General features: G+C 35.0%; 1 protein-coding gene across 2 annotated transcripts in view; it reads right to left on the reverse strand.

Moving 5' to 3' along the window:
* LOC129745129 (carbonic anhydrase-related protein 10) overlaps positions 1-14,241 on the reverse strand; it is a 119,559-nt gene that overhangs the window by 43,170 nt on the left and 62,148 nt on the right. The gene's annotated exons all lie outside the window — the stretch shown is intronic.

Raw genomic sequence — 14,241 nt, forward strand, 5'->3', positions numbered from 1 at the left:
ATTTTGGTCATGGAAAATTTTATTTTGATCAACAATGAGTCCCTTTGATTTGTGTAAGATCGACTTTTTCCTTTTCAACTTCAACTGAAACCAAATTACTTAAACAATCGTCTTTATCCTTCCAATCGATTCCCCAGTCATCCGTTTTCGAATTCATTGAACCGTACCGTACGTAAGCCTCTCGTTGTTGAGAACAGTCACAGCATGGACGGTAAACAGAATCATCAATCCAGGTATGGCGAAAATTGTGTCAGTCTGATCAGGCATGGCAAAAACACCGAACCGTGCGGCACTGGTGCCTTGTCCCACTAAGAACACGCCACCGAGTGCATACCATCAACCACTCGGTGGCAGTGCTCGATCGAGACGCTGCATTGTAGCGATCAAAACACCGGTGTCAGTGGCGGTGCTTTGCTTATCGTTCGGCAAACACCGGAGCCGAGTGCTTTAACTTCGGAAAGGCACCGGAGCCGAGTGCCTTCTGGTTCGTGAAAGCACCGGAGCTACATGCTGCTTGCTAGCACTGAGTAGCAAATTCGAACGATCATACCCAACAGCGCGGCGGTAGTAGGTACCGTGTGGAGTTTGTTATTGGGATGGATTTGAATCATTTGGGGTGAAGTTTATTACTTCACTGTACAGTTGTCCATCAAGATAGAAAGTTCATGTCTTCAGCAAAGTTGTTTGTATTGACATAATCTGTAACTTTGTCGAAAATATTAGTTTTCTATCTTGTTGGAGAACTGAATGGTAGAGTAATCATCTTCACTCCATTGATCAACTACACTCTGCTCTACGGTACCAATTTTTTTTATTCCGCTTCAGATCCTTGTGCTTTCCTAAACGGAAATGGTAATGCGTTTGGGATAAAATTGTTCGGGTGGAGAAAAAGTTGGTATAGAATGATTTTGTTTTTCGACAGCGGATTTAATTTTTGCAATAAGGCTGGAACATTTTTTTTAAATGTTTCATTTGATCAATCTTATACAGGGCCGAATTAAGCCATAGGGGGGCCCGGGGCATTTTTTTCTCGGGGCCCCTATGATTCGATTTTTTGTTCAAATGCTATCCCAGAGAACACAAAACATTTTAAACGTAAAAGAACTGGATATGAATGAAATTTTTGGTAGAAGAATAGTTTTAGTACCTTCAAATAAAAATTATCAATTAATCAGGTGCAAACATTGTGGAAGAGCTCGGACATTTTTAAGCAATGAAAGCTCTGATTTTAGCTTCAAAATTTTACATTTAGTTCTCAATTTTTGTTAATACCCTTATCACCAACTACAATTCTCTGATTTAGAAAAATGACCGGATTGATATTTTAAATGATTTTCATTTTATCATTGATCGTCTGGTTTGTGATTCATCGAGAGATATTTACCTCATGACTATTGAGAAGTTTCATGTAGATTTGAAACATTGAAAACAAAAAAATAAACAAAATAATGAAATTCAAATTTTATAGAGATACAGATATAAGAGTTTAAGAATTCAACACTAAAAATCAGATTAAATTCACAATTATCTGTGAAACACAAAAAAACGTTTTCATGAAATGTTTATGAATGTGATTCTCATCAGATAAAAAAAATTGTTATCATATTGTTATTCTAAATGTGACAAAATTGGTATAAGTGCCAAAATGATCATTCGAAAAAAAAATAGATTAGAGCTTTAATGTTTAAAAAACAGATTCAGTTATCATGGAAAAAGTCAGATGAGGAATCCTCATGACCATGTAACTGAATTTCAGTAACTGAAGAACCAACAAAAGACTTCAAAATGTCAATGAATTGGATCTGGAAAAAGATAAGATTAAAAACATAGAAATATTCATGTTAAGAGAATCACTCAATGATATTTGCAACTTAACTATGAGATCATTTTTAAAAATAAGTTGAAAATGTTCATATGAATGTTCATAACATGAGAATTTCAAGTCTGATATTGTCTGATTTCAAGACAGATATTGTGAGGGAAATTCAAAAAAGAAACTCTGTACTGTTGATTGGTCCAATTTAGACAACTACAAAAGATTTTATTTTCGAAATTTTGGAGGGAAAAGGGTTGAGAAATTTATAAACCAACGGAAATTTCAATATAAATGATCGATAAGTGAAAATAATAAAAATACCCGGTATTAACCCGGATACTGTCCGGATTAGATTCTGAAATGTTTATCATAAAGTTGCTCTGTTCTCTCTTTGCAATGTGAGTCTGTTTTGGTGAAATTAACTGCTATTTTAGTGCAGTAAGCATGACTTGGAAAGTTAAATAAAAATAAACATCATTATTGTGTAAGACGTTTGTATGCAATGAAAATAAGGAGATGTTTTTCTTAATTTCCCCTGTTCTGTACAGAATTCTGACATGTTCATATTCTTCTAAATTTTGGTTTCGAATTCGGTTCACATACTTTTGTCCAGATTTTGGGGTGATGTTTTTGGAAATTCAATGCCAAGATTTTGAAATTCTTAGCTCGCAGAATGCTGGAGAGCTTCTTCACTGCATACTCTAGGGGGCCCCCTTAACTTATGCAAGAGAAAAACTATTCTAGATATTATTTCCCGGAGGCTTCTTTAGTTGTAATATTTCAAGTTTTCATTCCGATTTTCTAGTTTTGATTTATTTTCAGAGATTTGTAGAAATTGAAGTAGGAGTATGATTAGAGGAATGTTAAAACTTTTATTCCCTCGGGGGGCCCTCTTTAATCCGGCCTTGATCTTATACAAACTCAAGTATAATGAATAAAAAAAAAGGAACGATTGATTAGTATTAAAAGGTTATTTCTCATGTGTAGTTAACAAGTACCATAGCAAATAGGTCACTGTTCAACTTGAAAAACATAATGTTTACCAAGTTTTTATTGCTTAAGCGCAAACGTTCATCGGTTGATCCAGAAAGAATTTTGTTATCTATAAGTTATATGAGCGAATAATGATGAGGACTGATTTGCGGTTGTTTTGAAATTTGAATGCCATCGAAAAGTTTTCATGAAACAATATTAAAAGTCAAAAAAGCCAGTTGGCTTGATCTGTGTTACTTGGGATACGAAAAAAAATCACCCATAACCATAGATTCACCCATAGATTCGTTTTGCAAACGAACTGTTGCAAAATACACTGGTTGGAATGGTTCAACAAATTGGTGTATGAACTGCCAGTCGAGGGTTTCCAACTAAAATTCCATATCAAATCTTATAAGTTTATTTCTATTTTTTTTTTCATTTTCCTCCCATTCCCTTCTTGATCATCCAAAGGGTCCATTGACAAAAGAAGAAAAACAAATTTTGTTCCGGCCTTATTGCGAAAAATTAAATCCGCTGTCGAAAAACAAAATCATTCTATACCAACTTTTTCTCTACCCGAACAATTTTATCCCAAACGCATTACCATTTCCGTTTAGGAAAGCACAAGGATCTGAAGCGGAATAAAAAAATTGGTACCGTAGAGCAGAGTGTAGTTGATCAATGGAGTGAAGATGATTACTCTACCATTCAGTTCTCCAACAAGATAGAAAACTAATATTTTCGACAAAGTTACAGATTATGTCAATACAAACAACTTTGCTGAAGACATGAACTTTCTATCTTGATGGACAACTGTACAGTGAAGTAATAAACTTCACCCCAAATGATTCAAATCCATCCCAATAACAAACTCCACACGGTACCTACTACCGCCGCGCTGTTGGGTATGATCGTTCGAATTTGCTACTCAGTGCTAGCAAGCAGCATGTAGCTCCGGTGCTTTCACGAACCAGAAGGCACTCGGCTCCGGTGCCTTTCCGAAGTTAAAGCACTCGGCTCCGGTGTTTGCCGAACGACAAGCAAAGCACCGCCACTGACACCGGTGTTTTGATCGCTACAATGCAGCGTCTCGATCGAGCACTGCCACCGAGTGGTTGATGGTATGCACTCGGTGGCGTGTTTGAAACAGAGAACACAGTGCAGTGCGTGTTTGAGACATGCCTGCGCATGATCTCCCGGTTTGTTTTTCACTCGTTTCCGAGTTTGTATTGTTGCAGGTTCGAAAAATATTTAGTATTTTTAGTTAATTTCCTCTTCAAATGTTTAACTGAATGCTTAAGCTACATTGTGATGTAATAAGAAATGCAATCACCTCAAGGAAGTGTTTCGAAGATCGTGTTATTTTCTTAACTCTAAACGAGATTTACCACATTAGGGTGCACGTGATTTCCGGAGACCTAAAACTATGTTTACGGTTGTTTAATCCATGATACTGTAGAGGAATTCATCCTTCTTTGTTTTTCGTTCTGCTGCTCAGAAAAAACCTTAGGGCTAAAACCAATTGATTGCTTGGAGCCATATTTTATTGAGAAATGACATAAACGAAACGACGACGTCGCGCCTTAAGGGTGGCAATCAGACTCAGGCATGTCTCAAACACGCACTGCACTGTGTTCTCTGTTTCAAACACGCCACCGAGTGCATACCATCAACCACTCGGTGGCAGTGCTCGATCGAGACGCTGCATTGTAGCGATCAAAACACCGGTGTCAGTGGCGGTGCTTTGCTTGTCGTTCGGCAAACACCGGAGCCGAGTGCTTTAACTTCGGAAAGGCACCGGAGCCGAGTGCCTTCTGGTTCGTGAAAGCACCGGAGCTACATGCTGCTTGCTAGCACTGAGTAGCAAATTCGAACGATCATACCCAACAGCGCGGCGGTAGTAGGTACCGTGTGGAGTTTGTTATTGGGATGGATTTGAATCATTTGGGGTGAAGTTTATTACTTCACTGTACAGTTGTCCATCAAGATAGAAAGTTCATGTCTTCAGCAAAGTTGTTTGTATTGACATAATCTGTAACTTTGTCGAAAATATTAGTTTTCTATCTTGTTGGAGAACTGAATGGTAGAGTAATCATCTTCACTCCATTGATCAACTACACTCTGCTCTACGGTACCAATTTTTTTATTCCGCTTCAGATCCTTGTGCTTTCCTAAACGGAAATGGTAATGCGTTTGGGATAAAATTGTTCGGGTAGAGAAAAAGTTGGTATAGAATGATTTTGTTTTTCGACAGCGGATTTAATTTTTCGCAATAAGGCCGGAACAAAATTTGTTTTTCTTCTTTTGTCAATGGACCCTTTGGATGATCAAGAAGGGAATGGGAGGAAAATGAAAAAAAAAATAGAAATAAACTTATAAGATTTGATATGGAATTTTAGTTGGAAACCCTCGACTGGCAGTTCATACACCAATTTGTTGAACCATTCCAACCAGTGTATTTTGCAACAGTTCGTTTGCAAAACGAATCTATGGGTGAATCTATGGTTATGGGTGATTTTTTTTCGTATCCCAAGTAACACAGATCAAGCCAACTGGCTTTTTTGACTTTTAATATTGTTTCATGAAAACTTTTCGATGGCATTCAAATTTCAAAACAACCGCAAATCAGTCCTCATCATTATTCGCTCATATAACTTATAGATAACAAAATTCTTTCTGGATCAACCGATGAACGTTTGCGCTTAAGCAATAAAAACTTGGTAAACATTATGTTTTTCAAGTTGAACAGTGACCTATTTGCTATGGTACTTGTTAACTACACATGAGAAATAACCTTTTAATACTAATCAATCGTTCCTTTTTTTTTATTCATTATACTTGAGTTTGTATAAGATCAAGGCCGGATTAAAGAGGGCCCCCCGAGGGAATAAAAGTTTTAACATTCCTCTAATCATACTCCTACTTCAATTTCTACAAATCTCTGAAAATAAATCAAAACTAGAAAATCGGAATGAAAACTTGAAATATTACAACTAAAGAAGCCTCCGGGAAATAATATCTAGAATAGTTTTTCTCTTGCATAAGTTAAGGGGGCCCCCTAGAGTATGCAGTGAAGAAGCTCTCCAGCATTCTGCGAGCTAAGAATTTCAAAATCTTGGCATTGAATTTCCAAAAACATCACCCCAAAATCTGGACAAAAGTATGTGAACCGAATTCGAAACCAAAATTTAGAAGAATATGAACATGTCAGAATTCTGTACAGAACAGGGGAAATTAAGAAAAACATCTCCTTATTTTCATTGCATACAAACGTCTTACACAATAATGATGTTTATTTTTATTTAACTTTCCAAGTCATGCTTACTGCACTAAAATAGCAGTTAATTTCACCAAAACAGACTCACATTGCAAAGAGAGAACAGAGCAACTTTATGATAAACATTTCAGAATCTAATCCGGACAGTATCCGGGTTAATACCGGGTATTTTTATTATTTTCACTTATCGATCATTTATATTGAAATTTCCGTTGGTTTATAAATTTCTCAACCCTTTTCCCTCCAAAATTTCGAAAATAAAATCTTTTGTAGTTGTCTAAATTGGACCAATCAACAGTACAGAGTTTCTTTTTTGAATTTCCCTCACAATATCTGTCTTGAAATCAGACAATATCAGACTTGAAATTCTCATGTTATGAACATTCATATGAACATTTTCAACTTATTTTTAAAAATGATCTCATAGTTAAGTTGCAAATATCATTGAGTGATTCTCTTAACATGAATATTTCTATGTTTTTAATCTTATCTTTTTCCAGATCCAATTCATTGACATTTTGAAGTCTTTTGTTGGTTCTTCAGTTACTGAAATTCAGTTACATGGTCATGAGGATTCCTCATCTGACTTTTTCCATGATAACTGAATCTGTTTTTTAAACATTAAAGCTCTAATCTATTTTTTTTTCGAATGATCATTTTGGCACTTATACCAATTTTGTCACATTTAGAATAACAATATGATAACAATTTTTTTTATCTGATGAGAATCACATTCATAAACATTTCATGAAAACGTTTTTTTGTGTTTCACAGATAATTGTGAATTTAATCTGATTTTTAGTGTTGAATTCTTAAACTCTTATATCTGTATCTCTATAAAATTTGAATTTCATTATTTTGTTTATTTTTTTGTTTTCAATGTTTCAAATCTACATGAAACTTCTCAATAGTCATGAGGTAAATATCTCTCGATGAATCACAAACCAGACGATCAATGATAAAATGAAAATCATTTAAAATATCAATCCGGTCATTTTTCTAAATCAGAGAATTGTAGTTGGTGATAAGGGTATTAACAAAAATTGAGAACTAAATGTAAAATTTTGAAGCTAAAATCAGAGCTTTCATTGCTTAAAAATGTCCGAGCTCTTCCACAATGTTTGCACCTGATTAATTGATAATTTTTATTTGAAGGTACTAAAACTATTCTTCTACCAAAAATTTCATTCATATCCAGTTCTTTTACGTTTAAAATGTTTTGTGTTCTCTGGGATAGCATTTGAACAAAAAATCGAATCATAGGGGCCCCGAGAAAAAAATGCCCCGGGCCCCCCTATGGCTTAATTCGGCCCTGTATAAGATTGATCAAATGAAACATTTAAAAAAAATGTTCCAGCCTTATTGCAAAAATTAAATCCGCTGTCGAAAAACAAAATCATTCTATACCAACTTTTTCTCCACCCGAACAATTTTATCCCAAACGCATTACCATTTCCGTTTAGGAAAGCACAAGGATCTGAAGCGGAATAAAAAAAATTGGTACCGTAGAGCAGAGTGTAGTTGATCAATGGAGTGAAGATGATTACTCTACCATTCAGTTCTCCAACAAGATAGAAAACTAATATTTTCGACAAAGTTACAGATTATGTCAATACAAACAACTTTGCTGAAGACATGAACTTTCTATCTTGATGGACAACTGTACAGTGAAGTAATAAACTTCACCCCAAATGATTCAAATCCATCCCAATAACAAACTCCACACGGTACCTACTACCGCCGCGCTGTTGGGTATGATCGTTCGAATTTGCTACTCAGTGCTAGCAAGCAGCATGTAGCTCCGGTGCTTTCACGAACCAGAAGGCACTCGGCTCCGGTGCCTTTCCGAAGTTAAAGCACTCGGCTCCGGTGTTTGCCGAACGATAAGCAAAGCACCGCCACTGACACCGGTGTTTTGATCGCTACAATGCAGCGTCTCGATCGAGCACTGCCACCGAGTGGTTGATGGTATGCACTCGGTGGCGTGTTCTTAGTGGGACAAGGCACCAGTGCCGCACGGTTCGGTGTTTTTGCCATGCCTGATCATGCGGAATGGTGGAAATCCGTTCCGTTGATGAGATTCGTGACATTCGTTTGGTGTTTTGTGTTCTCGTCGACGAATGCTTTGCGAAAACATATCCCGGAGGGGCATACCACACAGGATTCCTGTTCTCTGGGCCAGCCCAAATAATCTCTTATGTTCCCGGAATAGGTTTAGGTCCGAACGCCAGGACTAGCCATAGTCGTTTAATATATTATTTATTTTGATGCACTGTGACGTGGCGTCACGCAGTTTTCTGATGCGAACAGCGGAACGCCGAGGTTGGCCTATCGGACTGCCAGAAGGCTTATTGTTTTTGGGTAGGTAGGTATTTGACGGGAATGAACGCGGATCACACCGTTGTTGATAGGATTCAATGTTGATTAGAATTTATTAACTCGGGTGATTGACATGGTGGGATTGAGTGATTTGATTTCAGTGGCAAGCATGTGTTTCGTTTGATTTTGGAAAATATTGGAAACATTTTTTTGGATTTTTGGGATTTTTATTACGTTAAATAATACTCACAAGTGAGCCTTGTCTTCATTGAAAAATTTCAAAATAATAAAAAAATGTTTGGAGATTCCCCACGAAACAAAAAGTCACATATTTACTGAAATGAAGACAATGAGAAACAAGGGCCAAATTCCCTAAACTATGCTAAACGGGATTTACTAAGTCACAAAAAGGTCATTGAGGTGCTTTCTTCCTAGCTGACTGATGGGCCTGCTGGTCGGGCGAGTGCGCCTGCTGGTCGGGCGAGTGCACCTGCAGGTATGCTACAAAATTATATCACCACTTCAATTTTTGTTTCAGTTAGAGCAACTGCATGGCGGTACCATGAACTGAACATACCCAAGTAACCAAAAGTCACATATTTATTTGAATGAAGACATTGAAAATTACATATTGGCTGACAAAGAGAATCAACTGCCCAATTCCCTTTAGTGAACTTTATGTACTCATTAATGAACTTGAAAGTTGCAAAAGTGATTAATATGTACGTTGTATGTGACTTGTTTTGCCCAATTCCCTTTCGTGAACTTTATGTACTCATTAACGAACTTGAAAGTTGCAAAAGTGATCTATACGTACGTTATACGGGACTTAAGTCACATAAAGGGCACAAAAGTGCTCAAAACGGGATTTGATAAGTCACAAAAAGTGCATTGATGTGCTTTCAAAATCAAATCACCACTTCGAGTTTTGTTTCAGTTAGAACAACATGTAGGCTATAGACTGCCCCAAATGACCCGACTTTTGAAAAAGTTATACGCTGCAGGCTAAAATTGATCCTAGGCCTAGTACAAGATCTCATGCCAAATTTGGGCCAGATCGGACCACGGGAAGGGGTCGCTCAACGAGCCTGAAGTTTGTATGGGATTTTGAGACATTTTGTTCGAAAGGAACATGAAAAACCAGTTCATCGTCAATAACTTTTGTCTCCTTCGACCGATTTCTTTCAAAAACGGGTTTTCTTGAAGCCTAAACTATGACAAATATTTCATCAGAAGGTTGCATTTCAATTAAAGTTAAGATAAAAAAGTTATTAAGCTTCAAAAATTTGCTAACTTTTTTAGGGGTGACATTCATCACTGTTTTAATAAGGCGACTAAATGTCCGACCAGGACACTCAATGTGAAATACATGCCGTTTTGTCAAATAATGACCAATTTTAACCATTGTTGTTGCGCTCGATTGCAATTTTTTAATTTTTTTTTCTAATATTTGAGTTTGGATGATATTCACTTGATAGTTAGGAAAGAAGTAAGAGCGGAAAAGTGCTTGACAATTAAAAAAAAATTGCATAACCATAGGGGCTTAGGAACATGACTGGCCGGTTTGTGATGCCAATAAAACAGTTTTTAATTAATCAATAGCATTGGTTCCCGCCAGCCGATTTCTTTCAAAAACAATTTTTCAACAATTAAGACAATCTATGAGCTTGTGATATATATTCATAAAGGTAGCTCAGTTGGCAAGTCAGTTTCCTTCTGAAACGATGCCCAGTAGTTCGAATCCGCAGGAGTAATTATCGAACACAGTTTTACCGGATAATTTTTTCATTAAAATTCCGATAAATACATCATTGATATAACTCAAAATAACATGAAGATGTTAAAACGACATAATCGAAACAAAAAAAAGACAAAACTATGAAAATATTTTGAGAATCGAATGATAAAAATCTTAACAAACTAAAACAAAAATACAACAAATGAAAAAATGACAAAATTATGACAAAAATTTAAAATAAAATGACAAAAATCAGACAGAATAACATAGATTGTCAATTTTTCATCATAATATTTGTTTTTGTCATAGTTTTGACATATTTTAATCACATTTGTAATATATTGTAGTGTTGTCAGATGCCTGTAATTTTATTGCCAAATTTTGTAAGATTTGTCATTTTTTTAGTTATTATAGTTGTCATTTTTTATCAAATTTGTAATATTTTTCATAATGTTGCCGAAATTTTTTTTTCTCGAGGTTTTTCATTAGGGTAGATGAATTCGAAACAGTTGATCAAGTGGTATAGATATTGGTTATATCTGAACGATTTCTTTTAGTTCAGCGTATAGATTTTGGATTCTGCTTTCTCATGATGTTTTGTAGAATATTTTAGAAAAATCTTAATAACCCTAGAGCTGGTTCACTGAAAAAAGAATTTTGATCTTGAGCGGAACTAAAATAAGATCTTGAGCGGAACCATTTTGTATTGTCAACATCTTTAATAGCTCTCACTCTAAATCTTTGTGTAACTGTGAAAACTTCAACTCTAAACTCAAATTTGTATTTTATATCTCAAAAATGAAATTCTTAAATATGTATATTTGATTGATTATTTCAATGTGCGCGTTTTTTGGCATATTGCAACGAACAACTATTGAAGGTAACGACATAGTCAGTTATACAAATGTAGATGTCTTAAATTACAGATTTTGCAAAGAAAACTGTACATTACTCTAAATCAAGGTGTTTTTGAGAAAAAATATTATTTTTTTGTAATGTTATCCACAAATTCTGTGATGGATTTCTGTGATGCTTTTTCCTTTAATTTCATTGAAAATTCATGATAAATTGGGTCTTTTTTATGTTTTAGTAGGGAAAATCAGTTTACATTGAAAATCTTATCATAGTTTTCTAATTCAAGATAAAACATCTTAATTTTATATTGACCAAAAAATAATAACTTTGGTGATTTATTCAAAACTAAAATATTCTGTGAATATTTCAAAATTTTGTGTTCTAAGACACCGATTCTGCGATAAAAATTTGCTCAAAATTCTGTGAAATTACAGATTTTTCTGTGACTTCAGCAACCTTGTTCTAAACAACTCATTAAGACCAAGCCCACCGCAAGTTGCTATTTCGGTCGTTATTTTAGATGTTTTGATTGGTTGCGATTTTATCTACTTACTTATTTTCGCACCCATTGTTGCGATCCAGGTTGGTATTTGTGTTTGTTTATTTTCTGATAGCAAATACCGGCTGCGTTGCTACCGGGTTGCTACATAAACGCATCCTGTAACAACCTACTGCTCGAATGCTATTTCTCGAATCAAGACAGCGACTGTTGGTGCGATGATGGGTTCATAGATACGTTGCTGAATGTACTCGATTCGAGGTTTAGCAACCATTGGTGGGCTTGGTCTAATAGAATAAAGTTTTTAATAAATTCCAGTTTCTTATGAATCACGATAATATTGTATTATATTAAAAAAATTTGGAACTATTAAGTATTTAGTTCAATTGATAAAACAATTATTTCCCAAACCGATTTTCATGAGTTCGAGCTGAAGTGTAAACATCAAACACTAGGGAATCGGATAGGTTTTCAATAACAGGCCACCAATTAAATCGTTATATGTTATAAAATAGCTAACCTGGTGTGCTTTGCTACACTTTGAAGGACTGAAAGAATTTGTGTTAAAAACAATTTGAATTTTTGTTTATTAGTAGATATATCGTTTTCAATTGGAACTTCTACATTAGGAACAACCTCTTTAAATGAAAGCTGCTTCTTAAAGTTCGAATAGTAATGGCAATGAAGATTGATTCTTATTCTGAAATAATGAATTTACTTTATTGACTTTATTAGTTCTCGGATTATACCAAAAATATGTATGAAAGCTTTCCTCTCCCTTCCTGTCTACCCTCCGGAAGAAAGAATCAAAAATATCTTGTACTCCAAAAATTTAAACTTCTTGTGTGTCTGGTTTGGTACGTTGTGACACCAATTTGATTAATTTTTGGTTCCACTCGAATTTAATTTCACATATTTTCTTTCCCTAAAGCTGATATAATATAAAAAAATACAAAGGTGCTGCATACATTCAGGGGTAAAAACCGCGAGTGAGGCATAAGGGGCTGTTCACTAATTACGTAAGCACATAGGGGGGGTGGGGGGGTTTCACATTTGCTTACGATCTCTTACTAGGGGGGCAGGGGGGGTTTCCAAAAATCTTACGTAAGAAATGTTACATTAAAAATTCAAAACAGCCATAGCCATTCGAAACCATATTTCTGAGGATTTTTACTCACTACCTATTTGTTGGTTAATTTTAATGTTATGTTATTTATCTTTTAATGTATATGAATTCCTAAAAAATCCTAAATCTTTATCGCTTATAGCTGAATGAGTCTATGCTTTTAGTTTAGTTGACAACGTGATTGTACTTAAACATGTTGCCCCAATTCTAGTAGTATAGAATAATATTTTTTTAAAAAGCTTTTTATGAATTTCAGGTAGAAAACATAACAATTTTTTATGGAACCTTGTGCTAACCTGATCACTCTTTTTTAAATCGGAATTTCGATTTTATATTGTTTATTCGATTTTGGAAATTTATTGAAAACTATTGTTACCCCAGATATGCTTCGTCTTGAATAATGTTTTCTTTAATCGTTGATGACATTTCATCTGTTTTTTGTATAGATTGCGCTTTTCAAATGCAGTTTTTTAATTTTTTTCATAAGTGCTTTGCTTTGAAGCATGTATGCAACATTTTTAATATTTTCAAGCTATTTTTGAAAAAAAAAACGTGTCAATTTCTCAAAGAATAAAAAACGTAAGATCTTACTTGGGGGGGGGGGGGGGGTTTTGAAAAATCTTACTTTGTCTTACCAGGGGGGGGGGGGTTGAAAATTTCCAAAATCGTGCTTACGTAATTAGTGAACGGCCCCTAAGGCAGCGCTCCTAGCCCTCCTAGCCATTTATTTTGGAAGCTGGTAGTTCTGCTCAAGATCATATTTTACTTTTAAAAACTACGCGATTTCTTGATATTTTGATGGAAAACTTGTTACAAATACCCGAATATCTAAGGCTTTTTTTGAGTTTTTCTACCATTTTATTCATTAAGAATCATAACGGTCAAGAGTCAAGAGTAAATCGACGTTCAAAGTCAGCATAGATTGGTGGAAATTGCTGAAATGTGGTTGTTTATAATGTTTCTAATGAAATTAGTTCAATTCATAAATTTTAGCAAAAATGACAAAGCTTCTATGATAAGATCTTGAAAAAGTGTTTTTTCAATATTTAGATAAGATACATAAATAAAGTAAATAGTTCCGCTCAAGATCAGATTTCGACTCGTTCCACTCAAGATCATTTACCTTATTATAAATTTATTATCAATTTTTTTTACAGTTTTGTCAGATTTTTTTATTTTTTCAATGTTTTCATAGTTCTGTTTCTGTCAGTTTTTTTTTGTGTAAAATTTCTGCCATCTGTCTTATTTTAATTTTTTTTAAATATATTTTGATCATGGCTTTGTCATTTTATTGACAGATTTATCAAATTTGTGACAGCAAAATTCGACTTCTACTTGTTGAGTCCTTTCTCCCTCTACTCATGTTTTTGATGTTTCAACCATTCAAAGCATATTGAAGTAAGAAGGAAGCCGCCCCATCTTGTATTTCAGAATTGCGTCAAAAATATATTTTCCGAAGCCCCTCCAAGGTCCTGGCACCGTGCATTCATTTCCTTAAAATGCCTCTTGATACCCCCTGCGGACTTAATCGTTTCCACTGTCCTGGAACTCGATCTATTTATCGCGGTTTTCCGGATTTGAAAAGATTATTTGTGCGGTTTTTTACAGAATTAAGGCGGATTATTTTTCGCTACGT

Source organism: Uranotaenia lowii, chromosome 1 (genome assembly GCF_029784155.1).
Source record: "Uranotaenia lowii strain MFRU-FL chromosome 1, ASM2978415v1, whole genome shotgun sequence".
Taxonomy (NCBI): domain Eukaryota; kingdom Metazoa; phylum Arthropoda; class Insecta; order Diptera; family Culicidae; genus Uranotaenia; species Uranotaenia lowii.